An 18,004-nucleotide genomic window follows, 5' to 3' on the forward strand; every position below is an offset into this window, starting at 1 on the left:
TAAAATGTCGCACAGCATATTCTTCAATTACGATAAGCTACATTTACCACCAAATACTATGATTATTTTTGTTTTCTTATATATATATATATATATATATATATATATATATATATATATATATATATATATATATATATATATATATATATATATATATATATATATATATATATATATATATATATATATATATATATATATATATATATATATATATATATATATATATATATAAATATATATATATAAAACTTAAAAAACGAAAACTTAAAAGATTTTTTTTTCCTAATGCCCGCCTGTGTTAACATCCGTCAGTTCAGGCATCTACAGGGCGACAGATATCTGTGTGGCCTAAGGATTCCTAACGAGCATCAAACATTCTCAAAATTAAGTGTTCATTCACTGGAAAATTTAGTGTTTATTCAATTTAAGAACTGTTCCTTCACTTGGTTATCTTACTACTTATTATTTAAACCACCAAAAGCTTAAAACAATATTATGTAAGTTATCTAAATTTTTTTTACATAATTTGCATTTAATAACAAATATGTCGACATGCATTTAATAACAAATACGTCATTTAGCTAAAATTACAAATTTTGAAAATTTTATGATTTTTTTTTAAAGACAAGCTAAGCTTAAGTATTCCTTCACTGGTTAGTTTACCCTATAAGATTTTGAGAAATTTGCGATGTTGTGAGAGATGCTTAAAAATGTTGACTACGTATTTTTATTAATATTTATAAAATATATATTCAAGAAACTGATGAATATTTTATTCCAAATTTATTCATTCGTATGTATATTATTGAAATTTTATCAGTTAGAGAAAAAAAAACTAAAAAATAAAAAATAATCACATTAAATAAGCACAATCTGTTGTATAATCATATTCTATCAGAAGCGTGCTTTTATAAAACTCCACATTCTCTGAATAAAATGTATTTTATTCAGCAAAATGTTTTATTCAAATTTCTTTACTAAATTGCAAATAGAATTTTAGACCACTAAAAAAGAAACATCGTATTTTATAGCTTAAAAAAATAAAAATGAAAAGATAAGCAAACGATTATTAGCGAAAAAAATATGAATGAAATTTTATGCTAAGCGCGCGAAGTCAAGTTCCTCGCAAGTTTATCACATTTTAATATTATTCGCCCCATTTAATCATTTCTTTATTGTCGCCAAATTATTTTTTTAAAAATAATTTGGCGATTATTTTTTTAAAAATAATTAATTTTAATTTTTCTCAGCTTCTAATAAATAAAAACAGTTGAAACTTTAGATTTTTCAATTGAAAAATATGTAGATTAATATGGTATAAAAAAATTCATACCTTATAATTCAAAAATTTTTCATCCTTAATTTAATTAAATAATAAAAAATAACTAACAATTATTAAAAATTATTTTTTTCGTGAAATTATCTTTGGGTAAATGAGTTTTATGACTGGGTGAAATTTTCTTCGAATTGCTTTATTAGTTTTTAAAATATGACTAAAAACGTAAAAAGTGAAATTAACATTAAGGGGTACGAACTTTGGATCGCTCTCCTGACCAAACTATGGGGACCATATTTCCCAGATTGCGGCTACTCCCTATATTTTGAAGGTTAAGAATCCAAATATGTAAGAAAAAATATATGTTTATTCAGAGAAAGTACGTTTTTGTGTCTGATTTCGTAACTTAATTAATAGTTAGCACTAATTAATTAGCATATTTGAGATCACCCCCAGGAACCATAAAGATTAACACTTAGTTCGTGAAAATCCGATCATTAGAACGAAAGTTATTCAGGGTGATATCTTTTTTTTTGCGGACTGTACATGTAGATTTATTAAATACACCTTGTGCGCCACCTAGGAACTAAATCTAGGACCCGACACTCGAAATTTTAGCTCTGTTACAATCGTACCCTGTTACAATTGACACCACTCTCCCCTACTCTTTAACAATGGGTAACAAATGTTTGACAAACTTCTAGGGGAGTTATGGCATATCAACAGGATCAAAACTACATTGGAGCCCAAGTTCGGAAATGCCGTGACGTTCGTGACTACGGACACTTCCTTTTTATCACCTGCTCGGATCCACACGAAGAAACAATTTATAATAGGGAAGCGTCCCTAGAGGCATATGACGGTATTTCTGAGCACGGGAGGCTATGCAATTTTAATCTCCACATTATGCTTTAACTCCCTTTGAAGTTTGTCGCAACATTTAGGTGACCTCCTATATGTTGCATACAACATTTTTAAACTTTCCACAATTCGACAAAAAAATGGAAAAAAAAATTGAAAAGAGATATCAATTGCAGATTTGAAATCAGCGACGTGAAGTTACCCAAGATCCGTTAAAAAATTTCATGCAACAGAAAAAAAAATCTTTTCACAGTCTAATAGATGAAGATGTAAGATATGAAGATGTAAGTCCCTTATATTAATTCTACCTAGAAGCATTGAAATGATTGTTTTTTCTTTCCTTAATCAAAAAAACAATATCATTATGTATATGAGTTACCAATTTAATATAAGATGAATGATACATCTAGCCCTTGTTTGAAAAATCTCATCACATTTCATTAAAATTTATAAAATTTTTCTGATCTCCATATCAATCGCTTAAAATGTAATTAGAATATCAGCATTTGAGTTACTCATATATTAAAAGAATACAAATTCTTGCTCTCAAAGGCTTTAAAACAAGTGAATAATTTCAATAAATGCTGAAAATTGTAAAATAGTAAAGGTTGATTTTTGTGTCCACATAATTACAAACGAATTGCTAAAATGAACTTTTTTTTATTTTTTGATAAAAATAAATGGTAAAAAAATGGCAATGTAATTTACCTTGGATCACAATATTGTACATACAAGAAGTGATAAGAGTCACCAATTGTTTCTAAAGATATCATTCATTACCCCATCAACGAAAATAACAAGTTCCAGCTTTTTTAGCTTGAAGGTTGCGATTGTTGACATCGTGTTCAATGTTATCTCTGTATTCTAGTGTCACGATCTCACATTTTCACCCTTCGTTTTTAAAGACGACCCAGTTGCAGTTCGAAAACTTCTTTGCTTATCATTTTCGTTTATTTATAAACGTGCCGAAGATTCTTGCAATTTATTTATTTATTTTAATTTATTTGTTTATTTTAGTACATGTAAGCTGTAAGTTAGAGTTTGTATCGTCGGTTGCTATTGTGATATTGAACAAAATTTTTTGCGTTAAAATAAATTCTTATGTTTCTTGTTTTACGTAAGAATGGAGACAGAATAATTTTTATTTTAGTTAAGTAGTAGTTTTAAGTAGAGAATAACAGAATATTGCACTTTCTGGTAGAGTCTCTTAACAATCGCATTTTTCGTATTTTCCCACATTGCGCACCTCAGTAGCTCGATCGTAGTGACATCTTTCACAACTTCCTCCACTGCTAGTTTATGTTCATTACGTTGGACTACTAAATTGATCCGTGATGAGGCCTTCTCTCTTCTAGGATGAGTTGGTTTAGTCCGTCTGTATCTGGTGCGATCCACATAACATTATGAAACAAACTGAATAATTTTACTATTATTTAGAGTAAATCTATGCATTACATATTATTGCAGTTAGTTACCAACAATACTATAGAACAATTATTATCATTTGTTTATATTGACAATAATACAAAAGATTTTACATTATTGAACTATTTTGACAATATTACGGATGCGGTACTTTGTTATCCATTAAAATGAAGTTAGGGTTAACTGCACCCTTAAAAAAGCAACGTTATGGCGCAGAGGCTTTATCTTAATACTCATACTGCTATAAAGATATTCGGTGTATGGATTGGCTAGCTAGATCTCTTAACCTCAATCATATAAGCATGTCTGGAATATTCCAAAATATGCAATTGCAACTCGCAACTACCCAGAGTCTCAAAATAGCGTTGGCAAATGAGTGAGACTCATTTCCACACGAATAACTAAGTTACCTTATTCCTTACACAAAATCACAGAGCAAAGCTGGTATATGATTGCAAATTAACTAAACACCTTGTTAGCCTATTCTATTCTGAAACCCCTATTTCTTACCTCTGGACTAATGCCTCTATCACACGAGAGAAAAATAAGTGCAACCGTAAGTGTAACTGCAAGTGTAAGTGAAACTCTAAGCGCAATTCCTCCGTTCGGAGTTGCCGATAGGGTTGCTTAATTGCCTGAACGGTTGCAGGTAATTGGGTTACCATATTTTGTTATTTATCTTTACTTTTGGCTCATATTTAATTTTATCATATGATTCTATTATATCATAGTTTCTCAACGATGTTCGTAAAGACGCTGTAGAATATTGATTGATTTTGATTTAATTTTTTACATTTGTATTTGTGTTAAGTCTTTTTTTCAGCAGCAAATTAAAATTCTGAAAACTTTATTTCCCCATTAGGGAAGTAGCATAGTATAAAAAGGATTATGATTTCTACCTCATAATATGAGATGATATTAAGATATCATTGAATTTCACGCTACGTCCCTAAAAAGATAAGGGGGTGAAAGGGGGATAGACTTAAATACTATCTAGAATTTTGACGATTTTTTTACGTTGATTTGAGTGACTAATGTATAAAACATGGTGCGTAGTATTTTTAAAAAGTGCTTTTTAAGTGAAGTAGCATAGTATAAAAAGGATTATGATTTCTGTCTCATAATATAAAATGATATTAAGATATCAATGAATTTCATGTTGTGTCCCTAAAAGGATAAGGGGGTGAAAGGGGGATGGACTTAAATACTATCTAGAATTTTGACGATTTTTTTAAATCTTGATTTGAGTGACTAAGGTATAAAACATGGTGCGTACCGTTTTTAAAAAGTGCTTAAAGGTGCTTATTTTCAATTTTCATTTTTTAAAGGCCCTTAAAGGTGCTTTTCTTAATAAGTGTTTTTAAAAAGTGCTTATTTTCCTTTTTCGAAAATGAGATTTATGAAAGGGAATGTCGATTTTTGCCACAGATTATGTAAAAACGTACTTTTCACATTTTTCTATTTCACGTTTTCAGAATTCATTCGTCCCGCAGTGAACTGATCGTTAAGACACGGTTCCCAGCAGATCACCGAAGTCAAGCATCACTGGCTATGGTCAGTGTGCGGGTGGGTGATCACTTGGATCAGTCTGCGTAGGGACTGAGGGTGTGCGGTATTGGTCCTCGTTAAACTGTGCTACCGCAAAGTGCTCAACTTCGCTCGCAGGTCGTCGGGCTACCGAGGCGGGGGTGCCATCCTCTCCGCAGAGGATCAAAATTGTGATGGCATGTCTTCGGATCATCCTCCGGGATGTTTCCCAGACCGTCGCCTATAGCCCATTGTGCAGCTCTAGTGCGACGTAAATTAACAACAACAACAGAATTCATTCAACCATGATCAATTTCAGCGTACCGTCAGTCCATAGCGTATGAAAGCGCCAATCATTTTACAGGTTTGGTGAAATACTTGCGAGTCCGCATGTGCGTCTAGTGAGCTGGGTTCGGTGAGATTCTTGCTCTCTCATGCTGCATTTTACAAGATATTCTCAATTTCAGTTTTTATTTTCCACCCTCTGAAATCGAACCGAAAAATCTCTTGATCATTTTTTTAATGGCTAATATAATCAAGAAAACAGTTCTTTGTCAAATTCTAGTTATTTTATCATGATCATGTAAAGTCTGAGAATTATTTTGCATTTTGTCAATTTACCTAGTGCTTTAAAATATTTTTTGAGTGCCTAAAATGTTCTTAAAAGTTGCTTATTTTTTATTGAAAGATTTGGCTCCGCACACTGTAAAAGCATAGTTTATTTATATATATTTACTATCCAATATGCTAGCTAGGCAAGTGCGGTATCATTATCTATGTAAACACTAAATCGAATGTCAATAAAAACAAGCTGTCTGATTTAATAGTTTAACAATTCGAAAATTTATAAAAAGTTTCATGTGTAGAAAGGACAATTTTATGACTTATACCACTTTATGCAACTGACATTGCTATCTAATCAAGTAAGGCATTTCTTCAAATTTAATTTTTTAAGCTTAATTCAAAAACATCGTCCTTTGAAATAATTCTTTGGAAGAAATGGTGGTTTAATGTATGAAATATAAAATTTTTGAATTACCTTTCACTCATAAAATATTTATAACATCAAAACTATTAGATCTATCAAATCAATTCTATTTTTTTAATTGAGTCTAAAAAATACATAATAAATAATGTCAGACTTGTCTATACTACAATGTCACAGAATTTTATTTTCATCAAATTAATTTACATTACATGAAGGGATCATCAATTTTATTCATTTACACATTGCATATCAGGAATATCACTTTTATGAAAATTATTTTTTCCAATTTCTTAGTAAAATTGCTTTTTAAATATAAGAGGATTTTCAATGTCATACTTACATTTTATTATTGTAAAATTTAGAACATTCATTATTGGTATAAGATAATTTAATTAAAAATTATAGGATTTATTTTAGGACAAATTTATTGTAATATACAGTATATAGATTAAAATTTATTAATAACTAAGAAAAAAACAATATTTTATTAAAAACATACTTTTTATGTATCATATTATTTTGTTATAGCCTTTTACGTGTTTTGTTTTGCATTTTAAATAATACAAGAATCAATTTAAAAAATAAAACATTTATTGTCAAGTGAAACATTTAGAACATTATTCATTTTCATTTCTTATTTTTTAATTTCTTCCATAAAAACAGTATTACATCTCTTTCCTTCTTTACCAGACAAACCTTACAGGATTATACGAAATATCTGAAATAAAAGAAAGAAATCACTTTCATGATAAAATTTTACCAACACATTATTAGAATAAGGAAGATTAAATGCCATTAATTTGAAATCATTTAAGTCCTTAGGTATCCCTTTTAAACTTATTTTTAAGTTTGACAGATATTTTGATTATAGTTCTAAGATTATTCTATACACTAATGAAAGATGGCAGGTGTGTTTGGTTTTGTAGTTCTTATGTTTGGATTGAAACTTGTTTCAAGAAAAATAAATTGTATTTATAAACGAAGACTCATAAAAATGTAAGTATATTGAAAAATTAGTAAGGTACACTTACATACTTACTGTCATTATAGAAAAGCTAAGTATTAAAAGATAAATGTGAAGTATAAATAAAAAGTAAAGTATCATTAGTTAACTTTAATTATAAACAAAATATTATGCAAATCATCATACACAAAAAAAAAAAAAAAATAGAGGTGATGAATGTAGAAACAGACAAGGAGATTAGGAATTTGCATTTTTAATAATTACTTTTTATATATAATATACTACCTTTCTTGTAATACTTTTCAATAATTACTGGAAAATGGGGTAATTTTGTGAGAAACAAGGTAAATATTTACCACACATATTTTCTAACTTGTTTTAAAATGAGATTTTCAAAAATTAAAAGAATTCTTAGGGAAGAATAAAATAATTATTTCACTAATAATTATAATAATAAAAAATTTTCAAATAATCGGACACATGCTTTTACAATCAACAGAAATAAAGATTAAAATTTAAAAATAAAGAAATATAATCATTATTATATTTTATGTTATAATAATGTAACAAAGTTTGGCGAGTTGCTTGGCGAATATTTCAAAGTAAAGCTTTTCGCAGTATAATTCTTTACATATATAGAAATAGAAATTATTTCTATTTAAAGTAATTAATACTTCGATCGGAACAAATTATAATAAGTTTTAATTTTATTAGCTTAAAATAAATAAATATTTTAAAAGAAAATTTATCTCAAAAATAATGTACTATACTCACCGATACTAAAATCGTGTGCAGGTTCCTGTTATGGTAGTACATCAACTGCATTGAGATGGTCATCTCATAGTGCGGAAGTATTTTTAATGCTTTCATTTTAAAGGAAATGTTATTATTAAACTAAAAACTTGTTCCGTCTCATCTATAAAAAAATTTCATCCGATCATCCTCTTCCTAACGTCGCCGCCATTTTTATTTACATTTGTATATGTCATCACATAAAATTGAAACGTCATAAAAAGCAAACGATCTGATTGGTTCATGAAAGAAATTGCCTGAACGGTTGCAGATATTTCGTGCAACCGTGATTTCTATATCACACGAGGATATTTTTAAAGAAATTTCACTTACAGTAGCACTTACACTTGCAGTTGCACTTATTTTCTCTCGTGTGATATAGCCATTATAGATGTTTGCTACGTACGGGTACGGGTGAAATTATAGCTGTAGAATCGTTATTTTGCTTTTATATATATCAACCTACTAGATATAATAAAATATAATATGATGACACTTGATACAATATAATTAAATATAATATGTAATAATAATATTTACATCAACTTACTAAAAAATTTGTATTAAATCAGTTCACTAGTGCGGGATTTATCAATGAAATATGAAAATTCTTCTATTTTTGAATATCACTGTTTATATACTATTGACTAACTTGACAATAATACTACTATAAATTGTTTATTATTGAACTTATTTTATAAAACAGTTACTATTTTACATCATTGAACTAATTTTGCAATGAAACTAACAATTTACTTTTCTTGAAATACAATTTTTTTTTTAAATATTATATTTTATAACCGTCGTTGAACAGCCGACCCAATTTTGATTCTACGACTACCAATGTTTAACTCCGTAGCCTTGTAATTTTGAACCTGATAGAGGAGACAAGGGAATTCCATGATCAATTGAGTCGCTCAGAAGCCAATGCGGTTAAGTCCAAAACACAGAAATTGAGAAAATTAATGTTTTCTGATACATTAGTTTTTAAAATTCTTGGTTTAATAATTTAATTAGAAAAGTGTATAAAGTCTTTTTTCGAGGTGTAAACTCTGCAAAAAAACAAGATATGTACAGGATGTCTAAATAAAAACGTAAGTATTTATTGAAATAATGACAGCATCTTGAAAATTTTAGGACTTATACCTTTTGGCAGCTGAAAAAGATAAGAAATTTATGTAAAAAAATACATATAAAAAGTGGACTTATTCACAATGGCTTCTGAAATTATTGTACAATATATTCAGAAGCTATTAAAAAAAGGGCTGTCTAACCTAGAAAAAAGTAACCAACGAGTTAATCCTTTAATAACTTAGAAGATTATTATTTATTTCATCAAAATTTCCAAAAATCAGAAAATATCAAAAAATGGACTTAACCGCATTGGCTTCTGAGCGGCTCAATTATAAGGTGACATTTGCCTTCGTGGAGGACTTTTTGATGGAACTAACCCAAATTTGCTCAACTTCGAAAAGAAAACCACGAAAACCTCTCACGATTAGCATGACAGCAAAGGAACTCAAAGCCATGATCCGCCTACTACTGAGGATATATTACGTCAGCACTATGGTCAGTGCAAGCCGGGTGCGGAATAGCATGTGATCTAATGATCGGATTTTCTCGTTCTAGGACTTAATCATAATGGTTCAAGGGGGAGACTTCAAATATGATAATTAGTTAGTTGAAATGATATTTTAAGTTATGAAATCCAATGGATTCGAATTTTTGACCTCCAAAATATAGGGGTAGCCGCAATCTGGGTCCCAATTGTTTGATCGAAGTCGAAGTCGGCTGTCGAAAGATTCGACCCCGTAATGTTAATTTTGTTGTTTGCTTATTTTGATATATCTCGGGAGCTCTATTATCAAATTGAAAAAATTTTTGAGCACAATTATAAATTTCGTTTATTTGAAGACAATTCCATACAAAGAATAACTTTCAGCAAATATTATCATTTTTTTAAAAATTTAATATTAGTCGAAAAAATTTTGAACAATAAGGTATACAATTTTTCCCACTTTAAAGAATATCATTTTACATTTCAAAGTACAAAATTTTAGCGAAATCCGTCAAATAGTCCCCGAGAAATCGAATACGGCTTTTTCAAAATATTGTTTCTCAGGGACTATTCTCTCAAATTTTGTTTTTTCTGTTGTTCAAAATTGTTATCTTCAAAATTTGCATACCTAATAATTCAATATTTTCTCCACTGATTTTAAATAAAATTATAAAAAAATAAATACCTACTAAAAGGAATTATCTTTGGATGAACAAGTTTTATAATTGTGTGCAATAACTTTTTAATTCGGTTGAAAAATTCATCAGATTTAGCGAAATACACAAAATATGAAACTAATATTGAGGGTGCAAACTTTGGACCGCTTTTCTGACCAAACTATTGAGACCATATTTCCTAAACCACGATTGGCCTCTATATTTTGGGGTTACAAATCCTGAGCCATCGAAAAAAGTATGTTTATTTAGAGAAAGTACGTTTTTGTGTCTGATATTCATAACTTAAAATATTGTCTCCGCAAATTAATTAGCATATTTGAGGTCACCCCTTTAAACCACTAAGAATGAATTTTAGAGAGTTAAGATCTGAGCATTATATAAAAAGTTATTCAGGGCGTTTCTTTTTTTCATTTTGCACAATGTGCAAAAGTGTCATAATGAAAAAAAAATGGTAGTTTAATTTCTGCAACTATTACATATCTGCCAACTTTTAATACCTTCCATTATGATTTTTCCCAGTGGTACGAAAATGGAATTAAAATTTCATTTTTAAGCAGAAAAATTGCGTTGTATTTGAGAAAGCTCAAGCTAACAATTATAATTGTAACGCATATTTATATATATGTTTAAATTTTTTAAGAATAGTGGTGATCAAAATCATATACTTACTACCACTTTAAATATAAAAATAAAATTTTACTCCAAATGCGTAAAAGTTGACAGGTATTCTGTTATTTTTTCTATCATTTCATCGAACTCTAACAGAAGAACTTCCGATTCATTGAAATTTTAATTGTATTGCTGGTATATAAAATTACATGTTTAAAGTATTTTCAATTGCATACAAAACGGTTTCTTTATTTGAAGATTTCCTGTTGTAAAACAAAAGAAAACGATCTTTTATTCTTTTCTCAATTGATGCACGATAAGATATTGGAAATTTTCAAATCGATAAATCTAACAATTCTCCCATGCGAATAATTTGCGAGCGGAAGTTACTCCAAAAAAGGTGAACATCATCTCTTCCGGTGAATTTTTTCATTTCTTTTCACAATACAAAATGATAAAAATCGGAATATTCAGTTTAAATCGAATTAATTAGACTCGTTTTGATTCTTGTATCTATATATTCTTCTTCCACTTGTAGGCTTTCTTATAATGAATGCTGAATCTATCGCTTGAATTTTTAAACCAATTTTTATCTTAAAGAAGTGATTTTAAGCATGTAATGTGGTTGTGATACTGGTTTTTAAAAAATTTCACAGGGAAGGAATTTTAATTTTATTTAAAATTGATTATCTCACTGCATAAATTTAAAAATTCAACATTTTCCTTGCTCATACATCATTTTTATCTTCCTCAAACTCGAATAGGAATATTTCATTAACTATGTAAAAAATGATATATATTTTACAAACTGCGTAAAAAATACATATTTTAAAATAAAAAAACATTATTTCCAAAAAGTGCTTAAGAGCATGTAATATTTTTTTTGAATAAATTAAAAGAGGGTATATTTTACGGTATTTTAAATATATTATTCCAGTGCATAAATTCTCAACAGCTATATATTCCTCACTTGTATTTTATTTTCATCTTTCTAATATTCAGAAAGAAATATGTTATAAACTATGTTATACATAATAAATGTTTTATGAACTATGTAAAACATTGATAATTCTCGCTTACATAGTTAAGAAATGCATAAAAAAATAATTTTTAAATTCTTGCGTAACTATCAGAAAAGTTAATGATAAAAATTTTGCAAACTATGTAAAAACTTTTTTTAACTGTGGAGTAAAAAATATAACATAGATTTTTTTCATTTTTATACAATGTAACTAATATTTTACAAAATACTAAAAGATATAAGAGGAAACATCGTCTAAAACCTAACTGAAATATTTTAAAGAGTGCTTTAAAATGAGCAACATTGTGATTTTCAGCAAAATAAAAAAACTTTCTACTACTAAATGCTATTTCAATTATTATTTTACTAAAAAAATTCTTATGAGAAAACACAAGAGTTGATGATTGAGTGCTTGCGCTTCAAGAAGAAGAAGATCACGGATATCCACACCAGATAATTTATAAGCAAAATGGCTTGTTTCCGCTAAGTTTCACCACCTAAGTTAGAAGGTTAATTAACGCGAAGTTAACTAAATTCAGCACAGTATCGCACATCGAATTTGTTGAAATATAAATCTTTCTCGCCTACGTTTTTTACATAACTTAGATTTATTATTTGTTTATGTATTTATTGTAACAGGGGTTATTTTTGATTTGTGCACATGGGGCAACTTCCATGCATAGTTAGTTTGTTTATGTTTTATATGGCTTCATATCTGTCTTTGTGTTTGTTCAATATCTCAGAAATATAGCGCCAACTTGGCATCTTTGTCTCAGCATCCTCGCCACCGTTTGTTGTAACCCTAATCAGTTGAAAATTAGTTGTTGCTATTATAGCATGAGCGTAATTGTAGCACCAATAATAATAAAATCTTTAATGCAGTCCATATGATATTTTATTCTATTGTAAACAAACGAACCAGCATAGAAATCAATTATTTAGTATCGAACAGTGTTAAGTAAGAAATGTGAAGTGAAAGAATTGAAATTTTTGTGTAAAGGCCTGGTTTCTTAGGACAGGACGCCGTCAGCTGGAAATCAGCGCTAACCTCTGATTGGTCCATTTGTGAGTTTGATAGTATACGTCATCGAACGCTCATCTGGAACTACAATTGCCGTCCAACTCAACTGCAGTTGGATTACAACGTGACGTTAACCACAGAAGCAATGGCGGACAACATCCAACAGCACATTGAAATCAGCCAAGATTTTGGTTTTGACATTAAACATAGCTTCTTATTAAACATAGCACTCCTCATTTAACTCAGCTATAATGTGTTTTTTCTTGGACAAAGTCATTATTTGTTCTCTAAAACACTGGTCGACAATAACAAAATCAATACAAATTCAAAATAAATATTTGTTTACGTTATTAACGCATGCGCAATGAGAGATAATGTCTGCGTTGGACAGACTGCTCACGCTGAGCTAACAAAAAAGTATTTTTTTGGCGTCAGCTCTTCGTCAACTTTCCGCTGACGCCCAGATATTAGGCGCTAGTTCTAAGAAACCAGGCCTTGAGCTAACAAACCAGTATTTGGCTGGCGTCAGCGGGACGTTGACGTCCCGCTGACGCTCAGATAAGGCGCTTGTCCTAAGAAACCAGACCTTAAGAGTATAGAATGTGTTGATTAAAAGAATTGATACTCGACGGGCTTGGCTTCCTCGAAATAGAAGGGAAAGAACAGTTGTTAAAGTAAACAAATGCTACGTTTCAGCAACCAATCAGGATCGAAATATCCACTCTACGTCACTTGAAGGTATCCCATTATGGGATTGTATCACGTGTCTTAAAATTTTTAGTCCATGCATCGGGCCCGCTCTAAACACTTCAAGTTATCAGCCAGTAAATCAGCCAAATATCAATTGGTATTATTGATGCAACACATTGGATAAATGGTATTAGCCAAATTTCAAAATTCTTATTTGGAGGCAAATAGAATACTTCCATAGGCCCATAGAAAACTTCAAATCAAACTACAAATTTACTACAAATTGAATTATTTTTTAAAATGCAAATTCAAAATGCAAAAAGGACATTTTGCATTTGGGGAGGAGTAAATAAGTAATGAATGGGAAAAATGATAGAAAATATAGATATTGTTTTAGCCTCTTTGAGGAAACGAAATAGTAATAGTTTAGGGTTATTTTTTGATGTGATATAAATATAAACATGAAGCAGCATTATGTTATTATCACGTTATTGCATATATTACTGTTACGAGAAAATATATTTTCTGCAAATATTGTTGGATGATAATATGCATCTTGCTAAAACTTACTAAAAGAAAACACAAATATTTTTAATTCAAACTAGATAAAACTTCTTTGGAAAAAAAAATGCCCTAAAAAGCAGCAGAAATTTCAAAAAAGTAGCAATAAAGTAAACGAAGGAAATAAAAATAAAAATATGACCACCGAAGCCGACGTCTTCAGGGGGTACCGGCCCCAGTAGCCATAAAACAAAACCATTTCTAATTGAGGGAGAAGCAAATGCCTAAATTAACTCCTTCAGTACCCTGATGGTTTTGTATAGAAGTCCAGGAAAATACATGAAATACAAATAACCAATTTATAAAAGAAACGCAAACAAAATCATCAGTAAAATAAAAACTCACTTAATCAGGTCTTAAGACGTCGGTTTCGGTGGTCATATTTTTATTTCCTTCGTTTCCTTTATTGCTAAAACTTAATCTGTTTTATTGGTACAAACTGTAGGGCAAAATTTGGTCACGCAATATCGCGTTATCCGGCAATGGACGTGTTTATCTGTTTTTTACATTAGTTTGTCTCATGCTTAATTTAACACCTCTTAGCAAGGAAAAAGCCTCAGCCGAAAACGAGAAATGCAATCTTTCATTCGTCTGAACTTCGTGACATCTTTCGTAATTCCCCTCACTGCGCAGTTTAGTAGCCGTATGTAGTGACCTATTTCGTATTAACTCCCCACTGCGCAGTTTGTTCGTTACGTAGAACTACTAAATATATTCGTGCAGAGGCCTACCTTCTTCTAGGAGTGTTTCATAATCTCTCTTGTTGCTTACATTATTGGAAATATAATGCTAACTTGTTATGGAACGTATCTAGCCGAAATTACTGTAATGAAATATAAATTTACAATTTGTTCAGAAAAATTATCTTTAACCTTTTTCTTTTCAGAGGGAGGGGAATATATATTTTTTTTCGGTAGAAAATTTAACTGGCCAAAACAAATTTTTTCCCGCCGAAATTGCGATTTCATCGCATTTGGTGAAGTAGCGAATGCTTAGGGTGGGCCCTGCATATACTCCTTTAACCCCTTGGGGACGGGTGATTCAGAAAAGCATTCGTACAAAATCAGAATGTAATTAAATAAAAAACGGTAACTTAAATGTAGTCGTTTCTAATTAGACAGACTTACTTTGCTTTTACTTTAATTATTGTTAGTTTAATCATATATATAATCAATGTTAATTCAAAGTAAAACTAAATAGTTTTATTTTGAACAAATTAATGGTGAATTAAATAAATCAAGCTATTATAACTCCGCCCACAAATAAACTGCTAAAGAATTACTTTGATTACCAGTTTTATCTTTTTACCCTGGTTGATACGGTTTTATGATGGCACGTATTTGTGACAGTCAGCGCGAAAGGGTTTAATGAACTATCTACCCCTTTCCAGAACAGCAAGTTTCAATCGAAAATTTTAGTCAGATAAGGTATTAGTGAGTATGACCTCATACAGTACATTCTAAGCGAAGTGACGTACTTTAACCCTTTGCTGTTTAAAGATTAGTGGTTGCTAAACGAAAACAATTGGTATTGCATTTCTAGTGATTCTTGTATTTGACTTGCCAGGCTAGCTACGATGCACTGAAAAGAGTTAAAAGATTCAGAATGCAACGAGTAAAAGTAGTCAATATACTAAAATTTTAATCACATTGATTTTTCGTTCAAAATGTGAATATTTAAATATGTATAAAATCTAAATTTAACATCACCACTTTATTTAAAAGATTAAATTGTATATAAAAATACAATACGACTTACCATTGAATTTTACCACCAAACAGTTACTCCGAATAATAGACTATACTGGCAGAGCAATCATAAATAAAGAAACAATAGCCTTCCTGATGATCGACATATCCAAAGCATTTGATAAAGTATGGCACACTGGTACAATATATAAACTCATACAGCTGAATTTTCCACCCGGCATAATCAAACTCCTATCCTGCTATCTTTCTAATAGAACATCTCAAATCACCATCAAAAACAAAAAATCCACAAAGAGAAACATCATAGCCGGAGTACCACAGGGCAGCATTCTGGGACCGATATTATACATATTATACACTTATGATTTTCCTATAAACAAAGCCGATTATAACAGCATAACAGCCTATTACGCAGACGATACCGGTATTATTATTAAATCCAGAAACCCAAATCATGCTCTTCAAAAACTACAAGACCATATAGACGAAATAGAAGACTGGTGCTTAAAATGGAAAACTGCAGTAAATGCTGGAAAATCACAAATATTAATTATACAAAAAAGAAGAATTAAAATACTTCCACAACTTCAACCAAAAATGTTCAACATACCAATACCAATAGTTAAAAAAGCAAATTATCTTGGCCTTATAATCAATAGCAAACTCACCTGGAATGATCACATCAAAAGCACAATGGATAAAGCAAATGCAGCAATAATAGCCATACAACCATTAATATATAATCAGAATATGTCACTTAAACTAAAGAAGCTACTATATACAGCAATGATCCGCCCAATACTTACCTATGCCTCACCTGCCTGGACAACGATACCTCAACATCTACTGAAGAAATTAAACCAATGCCAAAACAAGATCCTTAGAAAAATAACCTGTGCAAGATGGTTCATCCGGAATACCAATATACATGCAGACCTCAAAATACCAACTCTATCACAGCATATATACAAGCTAAACGCAGATTTTTTCGATAAAGCCATAGATTGTAAAACAGCAAATTTTAATGAAATCTTTAAATTTGAAAATTATATCAAAGATAAAAACTACAGACCAATAGCTGCACATTTCACCTCCGACGCCTCATATCATAACTATCAAAACAAATAATTTCATCAACCTTTCTGAAAATAACGTTTACTCATGCTGATACAATTCTGAACAACTCCAAAATCAAGCAAACACAGTTTAGAGCAAGCTGCTCAATTTATTTTTGATTCCTTTTTAGTTATTCAAGCAAAGAGCTTGAAACATTCATAAAAGCAACTCCATTGCCTGCTTACCTCATTGCTCAACCAAAACTGTTCTAAAATTCCAGATGAATGGGATAGGGGCCGCTTCGCGGCCCAGGTGCCCAATAGAATCAAAACACTAGGACTAGGACCATTGAATTTATACATTTCAGCAAATTTTGCAAATTTAAATACAATGCAATTGCAAGCATATGTAGTAGTGGTAACATAATATATGCTATCCAGTAAGTGGCTTTTAAGAAAAAAGGTGCCGTCTCTTTTTCTGAGATGACTAATTAATTAATTCATTCACAGATAGTAATTGTGTTCTGAAAAAGAGAACGATCAATTGAGATGACTAATTAATTAATTCATTCACAGATAGTAATTTTGATCTGAAAAAGAGAACGATCAATTGAGATGACTAATTAATTCATTAATTCACAGATAGTAATTTTGATCTGAAAAAGAGAACGATCAATCTCCAAATCAAGAGCCGTGATGGCCCAGAAAGCGTTCGCCTCCCAGTGAGGTGTACCGGGTTTGAATCCTAGCGATGACTGGTCGGTACGAATTCCGAACCGAACACAGTGCCGGCGTAATACTATTCTCAGTGGTAAAAGGACCATGAGTTAGAGTCCCCTTGCCGTCAGACTCACCGGGAGAGATTTCCGTGGTTTTTCTCTCCATGTAACGCAAATGTGTGTTAATTCCATCAAAGCATTTCTCCTAATACTTGATCCTGGAGTTCCTTTGTCTTCTGGTTTGGGTTCAAAATTACAAGGCTACGGAGTTGAGCATTGGTAGTCGTAAACTCGAAATTGGGCAGGCTGTTCAACGACGGTTATAAAATAAAATCTCCAGTTCAGTTTCCCCAGAATTATTGATTTGTTATGTTTGTATTTTTCAAAATAAAAAATAAGTGCCACCATAATAGTATGCTTGAACTAATCTTTACATGCTGGAATATTAAAAGATATGCCAAATTAAAATTCAATATCACCATTGCTTGCTACTAATCTTTACATTTTGGAAGAAAAAAAAATAAATAACTGCCCCACTTATAGTA

The 18,004-nt window shown here is 30.4% G+C and overlaps 1 long non-coding RNA gene across 1 annotated transcript; it reads right to left on the reverse strand.

The window, feature by feature from the left end:
• Positions 1-6,656: 6,656 nt before the first annotated feature.
• On the reverse strand, positions 6,657-8,221 carry LOC147803034 (uncharacterized). The gene is made up of 2 exons (XR_015429932.1): positions 7,822-8,221; positions 6,657-6,801 (listed from the first exon to the last, which is right to left on the reverse strand). It is a non-coding gene; the product is annotated as an uncharacterized LOC147803034 (long non-coding RNA).
• Positions 8,222-18,004: the final 9,783 nt, after the last annotated feature.

The sequence above is a fragment of the Parasteatoda tepidariorum genome, chromosome 10 (assembly GCF_982258835.1).
Source record: "Parasteatoda tepidariorum strain Cologne lab strain chromosome 10, Ptep-v5.0, whole genome shotgun sequence".
Classification (NCBI taxonomy): Eukaryota; Metazoa; Arthropoda; class Arachnida; order Araneae; family Theridiidae; genus Parasteatoda; species Parasteatoda tepidariorum.